At 33.8% G+C, this 18,972-nt stretch overlaps 1 protein-coding gene across 3 annotated transcripts in view; it reads left to right on the plus strand.

Annotated features, from left to right (window-relative positions):
* Window positions 1-2,436: 2,436 nt before the first annotated feature.
* FSTL5 (follistatin like 5) overlaps window positions 2,437-18,972 on the plus strand; it is a 494,012-nt gene continuing 477,476 nt past the window's right edge. For 2 of the 3 annotated variants that reach the window (XM_081134467.1, XM_081134468.1), the window contains exons 1-2: window positions 2,672-2,764; window positions 3,106-3,142. The gene's annotated coding sequence lies outside the window, so the exon portion shown is untranslated. Of the gene's footprint in view, window positions 3,143-18,972 lie in introns of all 3 variants that reach the window. The other variant, XM_081134469.1, reaches the window with a different exon arrangement.

Below are 18,972 nucleotides of genomic sequence, written 5' to 3' on the forward strand. Positions count from 1 at the left end.
GGCTTACATATTATTGTTGCTTTACAATTACTTTAAATATCTTGAACAGTAATTAAATGTGTGAGAATATTATAATATTTCTTACATAAAAACAAGTGAGTACTGTAACAGACCATTCAGTTATCTCTTAATTTCATCCTGGGTAGATAAAATTTATTTTTTTGGCTTCATTAACCTCATCCTTGGTACTAGTCACTGGTCCCCTTTCTATAGTTCCCAAACTACTTGCCCTAAGGTACTGTTTTCACAGTCTTAGTGGACAGATGCCAATTTATTGCACCTTAGGGGAAAGTTCTTAAGGTCTTGCATTCTAAATGTACACATTTCAGAAGTTTTCTAATTCTAATATAGAGTCATAGAATGACATATATGTAAGAGACTTTAGAGATAATTTAGTACAGTCCCCAACAGCCAATTAGGACAGAACCAAACCTGAATCCCCTAGGAAGCTGCAGTTGTACCGATACTTTTCTGCGTGTGTGCATCTTCATGAATGCATTACCAACTAGTTCTATTTCTTTTCCTTTCTTTTTCTTTTTCTCTTTCATTATCTCTCTCTCTTTTAGTGATGAGAAAATGGTCTGCTTTTCTTTCTAAATTTGAAGCATAGCTTTGTTTTCCAGTTTCATCCCCTTAGGCTTTTGAATAATATTAGGCCTTTTTGAATAATATTATGCCTGCCTTAATTGAATTTATAGCCCAAAACAATATGATCACTGAAGTGAACTGAGTAATATTGTCTATTAAACAACATATGACACAGACTTTGGTGGAATTTTATAAGAATTCTTGTAACATACTCTATATATTTCCACAGTGAACTTTTAAGTCTTTGTTGACATTTTGGCATGTTGTCATGAGGCAGAACAAAAGATGCCATGTGGCATTTCTAAAAGAAGCATAAGATATGTGCTTTGATCAGTGTAAGTACAGGTTATACTGTAGAAGGCCCATCTGCCTCCAAGAATCATCTTTCATGCTCTGCCATGGTGTTTGAAATCATTATTAAAATCACTTTGGGAACTGAGGAGCTTTTAGAATATGTGTGTGTATGTGAGTACATCTATGCAATATGCAGCACAGGAAGGCACTTATAATTTGCATATTTACATAAAATCAATAGTTGTCACAGGAAATCAAACATTGCAGATTACCTGGATGTAATATGGTCTAGGTGTGTTGGAGTGATGTTCCCAGGACATTTAATATTTGGGAAAGAAATGGACAAATTCTAGGAGAAAGCTGAAAAGAAAGGTTTATGTGGTGTTTAAGTGACTCTTAAGAAGAAATTTGGGTATATATATACATATATATATATCTCCACAAAGCAAATGTGCTTACTCAAATAATTTCTTAAACATTGCAAAAAATCAAATTTATTAATTATTTTTCCTGATAGGAAAATAAACAAGTGTATTCATTTCAACAGAGTCCTTGAAAAACTCATGAGTAGATCCAGTGCAAAATTATATTAGTCTCCAGAATACAACATCTATCAGTATGGATGTATTTTGATGGAAAGCAATGTACTGAATGCTATTCAATTTCTTGAATAAACTTTTTAATGAAAAAAGTGTTTCAACCAACTTGGGGAAATTTAGGCCTAATTTTTATTTGCCTGTTTCTTTGTACAAGTAAGTCCTGATGATTGTAGGTGGGACATGGGGACAATATGTGAATAATGGCCTTTTTGGATGGTTGGTCAGTTCAAGTTCACTGTTTACAAGCTTAGGAATCTGCTGGCATGGCAGCCCCCTTTCTTTGCTGTCAAGGCCCTTTGAGCCTCACTGGGATAAGAAACATCACATGTACTGAGAGATTTGCTAAAGGCTATGAAATGCTTCCAGCATGCCCCATCTTTCATAGAACAATTGATATATTAGACATAATAAATATTGTATAACCTTCAGGATTTTGGCAGTGGAAGCTGAGAACTTTCACTTTTTTCATTATTAAATGATTTTTATTTTAACCCTGTAATCTCCAGGTCCACTTAGCTTGACCATGCAGTTAAACCATGAGAGTGAAGAGGGAGGGTTCTGCACATTTTACAGGAACATACGTGCCGTCTGATATGTAGACTATGCAGCGCTCATAGCAAAGAGTAAGAGAAGATCCCGTTCACGAACGATGATGCTAAGCACTGCACAGCTTTCACAGGTTCTCCTGGCGCGCAAAGCATGTTTTTCTCCAGAACAAGTTTCTGCTGCAGCGACTCCCTCTATTAGTTCCCTGAGCCGAGGAGAAGGGAACGGAGCACCCGGCGCATCCTTTCCAGTAAACAAACGGCGGGGAAAGGAGGAAAGTTTGACGGCGAAGATCGCATTTTTTTTTGGAGTGGTTGGAAAGATCCGCTTTGCCCCTAGGCCCTCGCCCCCCCGCCGCCAACCCCCTGCTCCCGGGGCTCGTTCCCCCCGCCCAGCTCGCGGGGGAGCTGCGGCGCGCGGGTGCGCGGACGGCGGTCCCGGCGAGGGCAGGGGCTCGCGCCGCCCCGAAAGCGCTCAGTTTCTCCGGGGCTGGTGCGGACGGGTCGCGAAGCCCGAGGATGCCCGCGCCCGTCGTCCGCCTGCACCTGGCCACCCGCATGGCTTCAGCCGACCCGAGCAGAAGCCGAGCCAGGGGCGGCCCGCACCTCCCCGGGACTTGATATGCAAAATAGTTACGTCACTGTGGGGGCGGGGCGCGCGCGGGTGAGTGGCAGCAGCTCGGGCTTGGGGAGGAGGCGAGAGCATCAGCCCGGCTCAGTGACTGAGACAAACTGGAGGTGAGCGGAGCTGGCGCTGTCCTCCGGGCTGCGGGTGCTGAACCTGGGACGGGGCGGACCGGTTGCTCCGGCGCCTGGAGGCAACGCCCCTCGCACCCTCCGTGCCCTGCGGGGCCGCCTCACCAGCCAGACCGGATCAACTTGACAAAGGAGTGCGGGAGCGGACGCGGGAGAGAGTCCTCTGTTTGCCACCTGGGCGCTCATTTAGGCGTGACTTTGGACATTTCTGTAGTTTTAGACCAAACTATTTTCATCTTTTCCCAGCTATAGAGGATCTTTTTTAGTTTAGTTTTTTTTTAATTATTATTTTTTATTGTGATTTCTATTTCCACACCTTTTAGGGATCTTTCTGGGAGACTTTCTGACTGTTAAAATAAGGTAAGAAAAATATTGTTATGAATTATTACAAATGGGGGGGGAGATGCAGACTGCCATACAAAATTTAAAAGCAAGTTATGATTATTTTTATAATTTGAAACGGGACTTTTGGCAATGGTTGCAATAATTATTTAAATAATTATTTTCATTATTATTACAAGAGCATCTATTGGTGATTATGCACTGGATTCGAGGGGGGAAGTTGAGGGCTTTGTGTTTTTTTATGAAGTTAATGTCATCATGTTACGTCCTGTTTTATAAATATAAACATTTGTAGAGCAACACTTCCAGCATGGCTCAAGGAAAAGGAGCCATTCAATGCAAGCCCCCAAATATGTTAAATTACATTAAATAAATTAACCAACAAGTTGTTTAAAACAAATGTAATCTTAAAGAAATATTTGAGTGGACTAATTTCTGACTTACCAATATTACCTCCGGTATTTAAAGCATAGACTACAAAGTGCTGAGCTCTCTTAACATTTGTGGAGGGGAGGTGCTAGGAATAGAAGCATTTAGACCAAGCTGTGTTCATTTAGCTGTATTGTTATGCAGTAGATCCAAATAAAACTTGCGAAACTCAGTCTCTGAAAATTCTATACCCCAAGGTCATGTGTATTTCCAAGTTGGGGGCTGTTTGTTCTGCTATTGATTAGTAAATGTCATCCCCTCCCACCCCCTCAGGTTAGAGTTGGATGTAAATGGAAAGCTCTGATTTAATAATACAGTTTTAGCTTGTATTATAGTTGCTACTGCTGTTGGTAATTGAATGGAACTGGGAAGCGTGGGTTGAGAAAATGCCTCACTATTTCAGCAATGTTTAACCTCTTGCATGCTTAACAGTGAGCTTTTCTCTACTTAGAAGATTTCCTTTTGAATCTATATTCCTTTTTTCAATTGGCAGTGTGTTTTGAGTGTGTTTGGAGAAAGAATTCAGCGCAGAAAACCACCAAATAGTACTTCTCATAATGAACAATTACTAAATGATAGAAGTTAGCTGGTGCTGTGTATTTCTCATTACTCTCCAGACTTTGAGACACATGATTGTTCGTTTGATAAATAGAATTATGATCTTTCATTTATGTCATTTAGTGACAGCAGGTTAAGTATAAATGGTGGCTGGAGAATTATTGGAGTGGAGGTTCCTTTGCATTCCATGGGAGAGGGTTCAGGTTGCAACCAGATATCCTATATTTATAGGAATGGGTAAAATATAAGCTGTTGCAGAGTTAGTAATTATTGCTCAAATGATTAGGGCTATGTTTTTCAGCTATTAAAGATTACATTGACTTTAAATATTTTTATATTTTTAATTATAAAAATTTCTACTCTAGTTGCATTATACTTATAAGGATGAACTTCAGCTTTGGAGTTTATAATTTAAAATAATTCCTCTGGGTAGAGGTTTTTCATTTTATTTACAGCACAGTCTTACAATGGGAGTGATTGTTACAAGGAGTGGATATTATTGCAAACATTAGAGGTCAAATTTAAATTCCTTTAGGGTTTTTCCATGTTTTGCCCTAAGCAGATGTTCTTTGTAGGATGTATGTCAGTCATGTGATCTTATATTAAATATTGCTACAAATTTTTAAAGACTAGGCAAGTAGAGGAGCAAAATAGGATATTGGAAACACTGAAGCATGAAGCTTATACCAAACAGACTTCTATAAATGTATATAGACTCATTCTTTTCTTCTATACATTTAAAATTTTTCTCTTTAAAACTAATTATCTTGGTATAAATACTCAGACTGTGGAATTTCAAACAGAATAATAGATTCTTTTCATTTTAGTTTTATTTTCTTTACTATATTGAAACATCAACATATATTTTACTTTTATAACTTACTTGAAAGGTAGTCACATATATAAACACTATATTCACCCAACTGTATGAGTATCTCACTGACTTCTTTTTACATAAAGTTTTCCAAAATGTATGTCTTTGTTCAAGTATGAAAAATTAGCTTGAACTACTAATACCTGGAATACTTTTAGATCAAGTTTAATATTGTCAGAATTTGTTGCTTAAATGCTGAAATTAAAATATGCTACTGGCAATAATGAAATCAGTCAAAGACAGATTCAATGAGATTGTGTATTTAAAATATTTTCCCCTATTTCTTTATTTTTTCTTTTCTTTTTTACATATTTGACTTTTGTATTTTACTTCTGAAGACATAAGACTATTGTCCATAATTAACCCAAACAGCATATAGGAAATATTATTTGGATACAGCATGTGATTTATACTGTAAACAAATAAAATTACCATCTTTGAAGACACCTATGAAATATATTCAAATGTGATGGCCCTTTATTAATTCTTTGTGCCACAAAGAAATGACTATATTTTTGAGTTATAACTTATTCATGTAAAATTCAAAGGAATATTCAGTATAACAATGGATAGCCTACTAAAGCATTAATTTCCTTACATAGGCACTGCAAAAGTATTTAGCACTTTTTACTTCAAGATGGTGAACTTTTACAAAGTGCATAGAAAAATTACTGCAATAATTTAATTATATTATATGATGTGCTCAAGTTTTTGTCTTTCTTAATTGTTTCTCAGTTTTTTAAGTCACATTGATCTTGAAAAAAGTAAAATTTAAAAAATGTGGCTGGACAGATTGCCTTTTTTCCCTTACAAATAAGATAAACGACTATGTGTATTTGGTGGGATTTAATATAAAGGTGAAACAATTTGGGTTTTACATCATCAAGGCTACATATTGCTTTTTTTTTTTTTTATGTACTAACATTTACAATAGAGCAATACAGAAAATAATAAGCCTAAAATATACTAAAAAGTTTGAGTGAATTGACTTTTTAAAGGTAACTTTTAAAGTTACATTTAAGAAATTATGCGAGTAATAGCTTATTGACAATTTTCTTTGATTAATGGCCATTTTTCATATTTAATGCTCATTTATCAATGGGGCCAAAGACCTTGAATAATATGTTCCTATTAGCCCTTCATATTTGTCCCAAGTCACCATACTAACTTCAATATATTTTTTATTACTTATTTCCAAGTTCAAAAGACCCTTATGAACACACAGACTAGAAAAAAGTACTTCCTGTTGTTAACATCATTGTAACAGCCCTGTGACCAATTATTCTTTGTCAAACAGACTTAATCACTTCTGCTTCAACACCTCCAATGTCCTTTGGGCAAAGTGTACTTAAGTTGAGCTGTAGGGTCCCTTGTGGAATATCCTAATTTTCCCATCACTCGGTCACCACACCACACAACAAAACAATTGGTCCCTTTGTGCTTTTATCACCTTGGTATTGAATAATTTTATATTATTATAATAGATGAGATAGTGTTTTGAGTAAAATCAGAAATCCAGGATTCCAGTGAGCCTTCCAGTGGGTTTTCTGAAAGAGAAAGAATTAAACAATAGTATAAGCGTGTGTGTGTGTGTGTGTGTGTGTGTGTGTGTGTAATTTTGGTAGATTCCACTCTACCATAAACATGCAATAATGATGTGGAGTATTTAAGTTCAACAAATGCTGCTTAATACAACAATAATTTACACAATAACCTATAATACAATATATAAGTTTTAGTGTCAAATGTGCCTTCTGATTATTGTTATTTTTATTTAGGCTAGTATGCTTGAGCACACACCACTTTTTTTGACATGAAAGTATCATTCAGGAACTCTTATGCTGATTGACAAGGGATGGGGCAGTTAGAAATGAAAATTTCCCAGGAAGTAGGAAGAAAACGGTTATGTGCATAATGAAAATTTCACAGTACTACATTGATTCTGAGAAAATATGAATTCTGAAAGTTTTACTTTAAAAATGACAAGTTTATTTCCTTCACATCTATTGGTAATAAGCCATGTACTTCTAAGGAACAGAGCCTGGATATTTCTACACTCAAAACTTCTTTATTCCTTGTGAATCAACGCTTTCTTTCATAGATGTGGTGAAATTTGGGAAGAAAAACAGCTTAACTCTGAACTTTCTTTCTTTAAAACCAAGTAATACAAATTTAATGTGACTTTTGGTATCAAATTATGTAAATCTCTAAAGCAAAGTGGTTGCTTAGTGAGTCCATTTACTTGTCAATACAGAGAATATTTTTCCAACTCATAAGTAGTTCTTAGCACTGCCAGCAATTCTCAAGCACAATGCAAAAGATTTGAAAATACTTTTTTATTGAGTTTTATTTAAATATGTTCATTGTAATCAACAGTTAAGAGAAAATTACTTTAGTGATATATTTTCTCTGTGCAAGTATCACCAAGGTAGCAATTAAAACATTCATACAGTAGCAATTAAAACATACAAACCTAAACTATATTCCCCAAAGATGATGATGAAATGGAAATAATTCACCTTTCATGGTTGGACCACTTCCATCAAATACATTAGATAGTGGTTTAATGACCACCAGAGACTTATTTGTTCTAATTTCTAACATCCTAAAAGTAAAGGTTCTTGCTCTCATGAAGAGACAAATGCCCTCATGTACTCTATGGCAATGTAGCCCATTTTCTTAAAGCCACCATAACTGATGTGATCTTGGTGTGAACCATACTCTGAACTGCCTCATTAGGATTAAGAAGGTGGTCCCATTCATCTTTCCAAAGAAAGAGAGCCAGTGAGTTGCTGCTAGTAAACAAGTTTGGTGTTTCATAGTCAATTACCTATTGATATTTGAGCATCAGGTCTTTGAGACTTGATTTGCTTATACATCTGAGAAGAGAAAAAATATAGAAAAGTACCCCATTCAAAGTGTTAATATTCATTTATTAGGTCATTTCATCCATATAAGTCATTTAACATTTATATAACCATGAAAAAGTTTATATTATCTTCATTTTAGATATAAGAAAACAGAAACTTAGATCAAAGCTCTCCAGCTCTCCAGCCCATGGTCACACAACCAGGAATAGGTGGATTTTCCAATTAAACCAAGTTCATCCCTCTTTAACCTACACTGCACTTTCTAAAACCTCTGTTTAGGTCAAATATTCAATTGAGTGTGTTATATTTAAAACTTTTTTTCTGTGATACTTTTTACTAAATGTCAATGTTCCCAAATCTTTTCCTTAATTATTGTTGTATTGAAATTATTTAATAGCATATATTCTTTAGTATCCCCACTTAGAGTGTACAATTCCAAAGTCTTAAGGAGTTTTTTCTCTATGTATAACGTTAGAGTGGCGCTATTTTATTTGATCTCATAGACTATTCACAATATTAGCAGCAGACAGTATTTATCTTTGTATCTCAAATAGAATTAAAAACACACACAATATAATAGAGTGGTTAATGGTTCTAAAGATTTTGATGGTTTTTTTTTTCCCTAAAGAAGTCCTATTGGACCCTAAATTCAAATATAAATACATGTTGAACTGCAGCCCACTTCAATCAATCAGCACCTGTGTTATCAACCCCTGTTCACATTTAAACCTTTAAACATTTAAACCAATTAGGTGCTAATATTTCAAATAGTTCATGAGATCAACTAAAGTAACCAAAATAAAATTAGTAGTTTTGAAACACAATTCAAAAAGAGGTAATCTCTTGAATGCTTAGGAAAGGTTAAATACTTTATTGTTTCTTACTCTATTTGAAATACAAACGGAAGTATTCACCACTAGTTGATAATTCTTATTTTCATAGAGCATTTAGTCTGACTGAGTAGAAGGGAGCACTGGTGGCAGTAATTATAACACAGCTCCTGGGCGAGCCACTGAGTTGCATCAGGCTCCCCAGTGAACCCTCATTATACAAGTTCTGGGTTGTCCTTGTTAAATCGATCCCAAAGGAAATAGAAAAGTTTGACTTGTGGAGAAAGTTTATAGGGCTTTTAATAACTACTATATATATATATTGGTTAGCAATATTCAGTGTTTTACTTTTGAAATAAAGTCTGGTATGAACTTTTTTCCCCCTTTTTATTGAATCTATTGAGGTGAGACTGTTTAACAAAATTATACAGGTTTCAGGTGCACAATCCCACAACACATCATCTGTACACTGTACTGTGTGTTCACCACCCCAAGCCAAGTCTCCTTCCATCACCATTTACCCTCCTTATACCCTCCTCCAAGTCTCTCCACCCCCCCCTCCCCTGGCAATGACCTCATTGTTGTCTGTGTCCATGAGTTTCTCTCTCTCTCTTTTTTTCTTTTTTTGCAGTATTTTTTTCTGATAGATCTCCTTGGGAAGGGAAACAAACGAAAAAATAAAACATGGGACTACATCAAACTAAAAAGTTTTTGCACAGCAAAGGAAACCATCTACAAAATGAAAGGCCAACCCACTGAATGGAAGAACATATCCGCTGCTACATCCAATAAGGGGTTAATAGTAAATATTTAGAAAGAACTTATGAACCTCAACACCAAAAAAAAAAACATGGCAAAGGGACTAAACAGAGGCTTCTCCAACATGGTGTTAACATTTTTAATCTTGAAATATCTGCCCCACTTTGTATACAATTCATTTAACTCACTGTTCCTCCTTCTCTGTGGAGCCCGCAGGAAGCCCATTCACTCCAACAGCTACAATTATTCTCTCTTCACAGATACCTTCAAATCTCTATCTCTGGCCCAGATTTGAACTCCATTAATGTATTTACAAAGGTCTGCTAGACATTTTAACTCTGATTTCATGGTGACCATGCAAACTCCATGAGGTTATCATTTTATCCCTAACACAGACCCCATTCTAATTTTTCTGCCTGTCAGTTAATGACACAGTCCTTTTCCATTCACCTAGGTCTAAAAATCCATAGGTGTTGTAAACTTAACATTTTTCTTACTGTACTATATGTAATGAGTCCCCGAGTTCTGACACCCCTCCCTTTATGATGTCGCTTTATCTAATTCTCTGTTTTCTACTCTCTCTCCCTGTTAAGTTTTCCTTGACCCAGACTATCCCATCTCAACCAGAGTTCTTTTCACACTCTACCTTGATCTCCCTATTCCTTGTTTCTTCTGCTGTAATAATAAATGATGATAAAAGCAACTACAGTTTTGATGGTTCATAATATTTCACGAAAGGTGTTCAGTACTTATAAAACATTATTTTATTTTATATGCACAACACCTTATGAGGTAGATATTGAGAGACCAAATCTTAAAGAGTTATGTTCCCATAGAGCTGGGACTCAGACCAAGCTCTGTCTGAAACCAGCTGCATGACCATAATTATTATGCTCTGCTGATACAGACTTCAAACCTCTTCTAAATTCCTCTTGATTAACATAAGCTTTCAAATGTCACTGTGTTCAGAAATCATCAGTGGATCTTTAATTTTTACTATATTAAGTTGAAATTCTCTGCTTATTTTTAAGATCATTCTAATTGATTCTACACCCTGCAAGTAATCAGTCAGATTTTCAATTTTCTCATATATGCAATGCACACAAGTAAAACAGATGAGTCAAAATATAAAGTATGATTCCTTCTTTCTATATAAACACAATGCCCTGTCTGGACTGTCATATCTTCAAGATTCCCTACCTACATCCACCCCTCTGTTTCCAAGCAAGTTTTCTCATACTATAAGATCATATTGTGCTCATGTGTGCTTTTCAGTGCATAGTTTTGTTACAAAAAATGGCTTGTCAGTGTCACTGTAGACATCACTAAGATGTCCATTTTTTACATGTATGCATTTGTTTTGTATTAAATAAAAATCAACATAATTTTAGTGGCTTAAACATTTATTACCTCAGTTTTCATGTGTCACAAGTCTGGGTACAGATTAGGTAAGACCTCTGCTTGGAAATTCACATCAATTTTTAGCCCTGGCTAGGCCTTATTTGAGGCTCAAGGTCCCCCAAGATCACTGGCTCTTGGCAGGATGTATTTTTTTTTGCAGCTCAGAATTCATGGAAGATTGTTTCTTCAAGGCCAGATAATCATCTCGCTGACTCCTTCAGTTTCTGACCTCTAGATCTGCATTTAAAGGACTCACCTCGTTAGGTCACGCCCAGTTAGGATAAGCTCCTTTTGAATGTACATCAAGTCAACTGATTTGGAACCTCAATTACATCTTAATAACTCTCCTCTTTGCCATATAACATAACCACAAGAGCAATATTACCTCGTCTTTGTAGTATTCTATTGGTCAAAAGCAAGTTAAAGGGTCTGTCTACACACAATGTAAGTGTGGGTCACTGAGATTCATGTTAGAATTCTGCCTGCAAACCTGGTTGGTTCAAGTTCTAATTGAACCTCAGAGTGTTTCTTTACTGCTATAGTGCCAATGAGCTCATTTCTCTCCTCTCCAGTGTTAATGACCTGAACTATGCAATGGACAGTTTGGCATTGCTTTTGGATTTTTAAAATGTGTTTTAGGCTCTTTTTCCTAATTAATCTTAAGCTCTTTTTAAAGGAAATGGCCTAGGAATTCCTTTCTTGTGTGCAAACTTTGAGGTTTAGAATTTATTCGCATACATATTATTTAATTCTCTTAGAAGTTTATTCTTTTTTATGCTTCTATCATGCAATGTTTTGTACATGTAAGAATATAATAGATGTCTGCTCATGGATTGATTGTTTCTACATTTTAGATTTTGTTAATCTACTCTGATTTCACATTTTTGTTTTTGGTCTCAGTGAACTATGCAAAGGGATTTTATTGTCTTATTTTATGCAATATGGAATCTTTTTATGCAAATCAGGAATTTATATTTAATATTATGCTTTATAAATGATATATACGTTATATAGGTGATATGATATTTATTTTTACTATTTAGAAAGTACAATAAATTTATTATATTTATTTTGAAAGAAAAAATTCACACTTTAAAAGAATGCCATCTTCAAAAGAATATCACATATTTGACACAAATAATTTTGTTCTTATTTATTTAAAACCTGAAAAAACTAGTGTATAAATTCAATTTTTTATTTTAATAAACAATACTTTAAAGTTATTAAGGTCATATTTATTATAAAATAGAGTATTAATTCAATAAGTATTGACTAACCACCTTCTATGCTCCAGGCACCCTTTTGGGTGCTGGGAGTTGAGCTGGAACGATAAAGACAAGGTTCCCTCTCTACTCTTTCTGTGAAAAGACAGACAATAAACAAATGATAAAGACAAAAGATAATGTCTGGCATTGATAAGTGTTATGATATAAAGTAGAACAGGTAAAGAATTACTAAGGGATAAGTGTGCTACTTAAGATAGAGGTTATTTTAGGTGCCAACTTTGTCATTCTGAGGGACCCATTAAGTAGTTTCTGATAAGTTAACATTACCTACGGCTATTGTGAATGATGCTGCAGTAAACATGGGAATGAAAATATCTCTTTGAGATTCTGCTTCAATTCCTTTGGATAAATACCCAGAAGTGGGATTGATGGGTCATATGGTAGTTCTATTTTTAATTTTTTAAGGAATCATCCTACTTTTTTTCAGAGTGACTGTACCAATTTACATTTCTACCAATAAAGCACGAGGGTTCCAGTTTTTTTACATTCTCACCAACACATTATCTTTTCTTTACTTGCTTTTTTTTTTTTTTTTTTTGATGATAGCTATTATCACAGGTGTGAGATGCTATCTCATTGTGGTTTTGCTTTGCATTTCTCTTATGATTAGTAATGCTGAGCAACTTTTCATATACCTGTTGGCCAGCTGTATGTGTTGTTTGGAGTATTTCTCTTATTCTTGAATGTGAAATTATTGGCAAAAATTAAAAGGCTCCCATTATGAAAAAAATGATTAGTTGTGATTTTCTCATTAATGAATATTAGCTTCCCTCTTAGTTTGCCACTACAATGTATCTAAAATATGTTATTTAGATTACTTTTTATTTTCATTTTTAAATACACTGTACAGAGCGTGCTGCAACTAAATTCTGGGACTTAAAGCTATTTCCTGAAAATCAGTTTATATTCTTTGTGCATTGTGCAATTTATTTGTTCAAACCTACACATTCTTTCATACAAAACTTAAGTGCTCTAAAACCTACGATCCTTTGAAGCAGTGATCCAGCTAGCTGGCATTTATATCAAATGATCCATTATCCCAGACACTGTGGCATTGTTAAGGAAAGAGAATGCTTAGAATGCCTTTTGGGTTTGTGCACATGCTTGAGAAACCACAGTGTTTATTAGATATTATGCAATTATGTTCTTTTTACAAAAACTGTGACATCATGGGACCATGTAAGGCAGAATCAAAAGAAAATGAATGTAATAAAAATACATGCACAACTTTACAAAATAAATGCTATTAGATGCACAATATCTCAATCCTTTGGCAGAGTCTCAAAAGTTACTGCGTTAACAAAAAAGTAAGGCTTGAAAGAACTTAACACACGTTGTTCAATGCCTTGCCTGAATTATTTTCTTTGGAGCATTTCTCCTGGAATTTTAGCTCATAATTAATTGAGCTAAAAAAAAAAAAAGAAATTAAAAAGTGAAAGAAAATTTTCTAAAAATGCTTTGCATTTTAAGTCTACATATTTTCAATTTGTTACAGCAAAGATGTCCAATAAATACCCTCTACAACTGTTTATTTTCTCTTGGCAAGTGTCCTGTTTCTGTGTCCTGAGGCCTGAGGAAGGTGAAAGGCTTTCATTGAGTTTGTTTCCCTGTCTTTGCACAAACAGTACAACTTAATTGATAATGTCTGGAGTAGAACTGTGTGCCCAGCTGTGAAAATTGCTCTCGATACTAGCACTCTACTGGACTTCTCATTAATTACTTGTTTTGTTGAACATCTCGGTTAGGTTAACAACTGTCTAAAAATCAGTAGAGGGAGCTCAAGAGGGAATTCAGGATATGTTGATACTAGCTTTCTAATGTCACCACGCTTTTCTTAAAAAATAGTCTTCTTCGTGGAGAGGAAATGAAGATTTTTAAAGTGCAAAATAACCTTTTTTGAAGTTGTGAAATTCATGACTATTTAAATAGTTGAAGAAGCTTCACCATTTCTCATTAAATTGCTTTGTCCTATTATTTATCGCAGAAGGCAAATGGATTCGATTTATAAGTTGCTCAAACACTATGTGGACCCGACCCCACTCCGTGATACTGAGGCTTTTCCTCCCTCATTTTTTAGATATTAGTACAGGGTTATTGATACAGAAAAGAATGTGTAAAGTAGATGTCTACTATGCAAGAGACTTATATAAAACATCATTAGCCTTAGATTAAGTCTGTGATAGTCCTAAGAATATATCAGACCATACTGTAAAATGTTACTGGTTAGTTTAAATACACTGAACTCAAACATGGGTTTTTGTTCTGTCCCAGCAGTTGTAGCAGCATCCTTCTGAGTGTTTAAAAATTAGCACAAAGCTAAAAACTTCAGTCATCAGAAACTCTCAGTGTTTTCAGTTAGCGACTTCACACAAAGAGTCATGACTCATATTTTACATCTTTTAAATCTGAAAGTAACAACTATCTTAGGTTATTTTTATTGGGATTTTGCTGTATGATTTTTCAGTCTTGCTAAAAATATAAAACATGTTAATTTAAACACTTTTTAAAAGTCCTCACCACTGTATGTGTTTTTATTGATTTAGAGAGAGAGGGAGAGAGAGGGAGAGAGAGAAACATCAATCAGTTGCCTCTTGTACAGGCCCTGACTATTGAACCTTTAACCTAGATATGCGCCCTGACCACGAATTGAACCTGCAACCTTTTGGTGTACAGGATGATGCTCCAACCAACTGAGCCACCTGGCAAGGGCAACACTTGTTAAAAAATTTTTTTTTTAAATGTATCAGAGAGTATCAAACATAGCCTAAAAGTTTAGATGAAAACCTACTATGCTGTAAGAATGAGCTATTAAATTGCAGCATTCTTGAAAAGGAAGCAAACTTTTATTACTAATAACTTCTTAACATTGTTTCAGTGTGGTAGTAATAGTTAGTCTTGATTTAAACTAAATTAATAGATTCTTTCCTTGCATAATGACATTTTCAGATTTAATTGCCTTTTTATATGACACTTAAATTCAGTAGCAGCATATGTGATTTATTAAGATCATATTAAATCTGCATTTTAGTAACATTTATACATTATTTTCTATTGTTTGACATGCAGTTTTTATATTTATGCTGAGCAATATACAAACTTTTGATATGTATGTTTGAAATTCATTCAAAGTTTTTATTATTATTATTATAAAATTTTCCTAGAAGTTAATTTACTTAGTAAGATCCGTGGATTGTTCTTAAGAGTAGAAACTATTATTATGATATTATTTTCTATAATGATTACATCAGTCCACTTAGGCTAGTAATGTCTGAGATATTTGACCATAGTGTTACATGTTTTGATTTTGTTAATTTAACAGTCAAACTGTGATTTCTATAATTCTATTCACAGTTGCTTATTATTGTATGTGATGTTTTGTATATTTCTTAGAAGTAATTGTTATAAATTTTCTCTGTATGCCTTTTGACCATTAATCTAAGAGAACCATACCTTGATTTTATGTAATCAATGAAAATTAGATTCTATGAAATAGTAAAAGTTGTTTGTTGAGCAATTATTTCACCAAAACTTTAGGAGAGCTTTTAAAGTAGAGCCAATGCTGAGCCCAAAGCTACTGGGAAGGTTAAAGGCCACACTGTTACAGACAGGAAGGAATCACAGATGGGCCTCCCAAGCTCAAACCTCAAAGCTGCATGTCTATATATTTAATACACTGTAATGTTAGTGTCATATTTTCCATGCAAGCTTATCTTTCAATTCTAAAGTCTCCAATAAAAATACTTATGCCTAGTATGTTTTTCTAGAAAGCCCTTGGGTTTCTCAAGTACATAAGTATTTTTTCAAAGTGACTCAGTATTAAGATTCTAAACAAAGATATATTATTCCAAAGCAATCCTTAGTATTCATTATTTTTAATTAATTTAGAAATTTTAACTTGTTGGCTAAAGGCAAAAACACCAAAACTAAAACTTTTCCTAATTTAGAGAGGACATAAACTAATTTTATTAATGCAATTTTATCTCTTTGTTTTCCATTCATGTCTTATCACTAAATGGTGAAATATCAAAACCTTCTGTTTCTGACAATCTCCAAAATTTTAATCTTAGAAACAGATGTCAAACTGAACTTAATATTGAAACTGACTTACACATTAAGTAGTCATGAGGTAGCATTTTTTACCAGAAACAAAATTAAAAAAAAAATAATCTTTTTTTTAATGATTATTTAGATATATGTATAACAATGTAAATATAAATATTTGTACAAATTCAATGAATCTACATAGACTGTTCAGTGGCAGAAGTCTTTATTATCACCTAATTCAATAATGAGAAACTGGGATTAAGCAATCCATGTATGAGTCTCATTTCAATTACTCTACACTGCCAGATTTTTACATAAAATTCTGAACAGATACATTCAGACACTCCATATTGGGGGATTGTTATAATAACTTCTGAACACAATACTCCATTTATGAGCCTCATAACTACAACTACATGGTTTATTATACAAACAAAAGGCTTTGATTTTGACTTTGCAGTATTATTCCTCTCGTAAGCTTGCATAGAGGAACACCAAACATTGTTTTGTTTGTTTTCTTTTTTATATATATTCTTTTAAGGCTGAGTACTAAATGAGTGCTTCTAAAGAGTTTACTTCCTGTAATAATTGTAGCACTTAAAATTCACTTCAAATTATATCAGCTGTATTGATTTATAAAATGATTTGGTAGATTATTCCTTTTTGAAATGGAAGTTAATAATGCCTGATGCAAAAAACCCAAGTTTGGTAACAAATCACATACATTTCAAGATGTTTTATAAAATTTTTTTAGCTACACTGTAGAAACATTTTATGTTTACAGTGAACACTATTATTTTTGGGGGGAGGTAAAACTGCATATATAATAATTTATTATTGATAGTAAATAACTTTAGTCATGTTTACCTTAAAATATATAACACCCTCTTTTAATAATGTATGATATAAATCCTTGAAAACTTTCAAATCAGTTGGAATTACCATACTTATTAATGTACAGATAAGTACATTTTCAATAGAGTGTGATGTTGATATATTTAAAATTGAAGACCTACTAGAATCATGTATATACTATATATAATGGATGAAAATGCAAAACAGCTCCAAATTCAAGACATAAAAGGAATTCAGGGTGACAAATAATCAAACAAAAAATACAAACAGTGCATTTTATTCACTTTATTTTGAATCGTGTTTGAAGATTTTCTAATTACCATTAGAAGATGATAGTTGTGAATATTAGAGAAAAGAATTGGTTTTTGATAACAAGAAATTTTTGTTATCTTTTGTTTATGGGGACAAACTGTAGCCTAGATTCATTCTTTTTCATGTGGCTTTACAATTTTTCCAGCACCATTTATTGAAGAGGATTTCTTTTTTCCATTGTATGTTATTGGCTATTTGGTCAAAAATTATTTTCCTATATACATCTGGACTCTCAATTCTGTTCTATTGGTCTGTGTGTCTGTTTTTCTGCCGATACCATGCGGTTTTGATTATTGTTGCTTTGTAGTATAATTTGAAGTCAGATAGTGTGATACCTTTGGCGTCATTCTTTTTTCTCAGGATTGCTTTGGCTATTTTGTGTCTTTTGTGGCTCTGTACAAATCAGATGATTTTTTGATATATTGTTTTAAAAAATTCCATTGAACTTTTGTTGGGGATTTCATTAAATCTGTATATTGCTTTGTACAATATGGCCATTTTAACTATGTTGATTCTTCCAATCCATGAACATGGGATATCTTTCCATTTCTTTGTTTCTCTTTTAATCTTTTATAAAGAATGTTTTGTAGTTTTCAGTGTATAGATCCTTCAAATCCTTTGTTAAGTTTATTCCTAGGTATTTTATTCTTTTTGTTGCAACTGCAAAAGGAATTGAAAAAATTGTTTTCATTTTTTCTTCACTTTTTCTAAAATTTCATTTTGTTACATATATACAATGTAATACTACTCAGCCATAAGAAAAAAATGAAATACTACTATTTGTGACAACAGGGATGGATCTTGAAAATATGCTGAGTGAAATAAGTGAGACAGAAAAAGTCAATAATCATATGATTTCACTCACATGTGGGATATAAAACTAAAAGTAACAAATGAACAAACAAGAAAAATAAACAAAAACTCATAGACACAAACAGTATAGTGGTTACCAGAGAGAAGGGGTTGGAGGGGTAGTAAAGAGTAAAGGGAGTCAAATATAGGGTCATAAAAGAAGATTTGACTTTGGGTAGTGGGCACACAGTACAATATACAGATGATGTATCAAAGAATTGTATACTTGAAGCTTATATAATTGTATTAAGCAATGTTGCCCCAATAAATTTAGTTAATTAAAAAGAATTGGTCAACCACTGTGGAATAGTCTAATTTCTTCACAAACTCATCTAATATGGAAGGTTCTGATAGCCTCAATGTTGAACTATTTATTTATTAGTTTTAAATATCAGATTTTACTAAGTGTTGACCAATCACCTACTAGTTCTATTACCACGGATTGTGGTTTATATAATGAAGGTGGGTCAGTCAGCCAGGTATAAATGCCTGTTATTTACCTATATGGTCTATATAATTAGAACATTAATTTTGTAGATACAAATTAATGAAAAATAGGCAAACTAAGGAAACAATAAAAAGTGCATCTAAAATACCTGTTCATCCTGATAAAGGATAGTGAATTTTTCTCAAGTAGAACTTTAACTTAAATGGTATATAAAAATGTGAATCCGACTTGAATTTTTTACTCTACTTTGTACTTTTTATAGCAATGGTGTGGATGTGTAATTCTGTACTACAGAAAAATCTTACAGCTTATATTATAGGACATGCTTAG

The sequence above is a fragment of the Miniopterus schreibersii genome (assembly GCF_964146895.1).
Source record: "Miniopterus schreibersii genome assembly, chromosome: 4".
Lineage (NCBI taxonomy): Eukaryota > Metazoa > Chordata > Mammalia > Chiroptera > Miniopteridae > Miniopterus > Miniopterus schreibersii.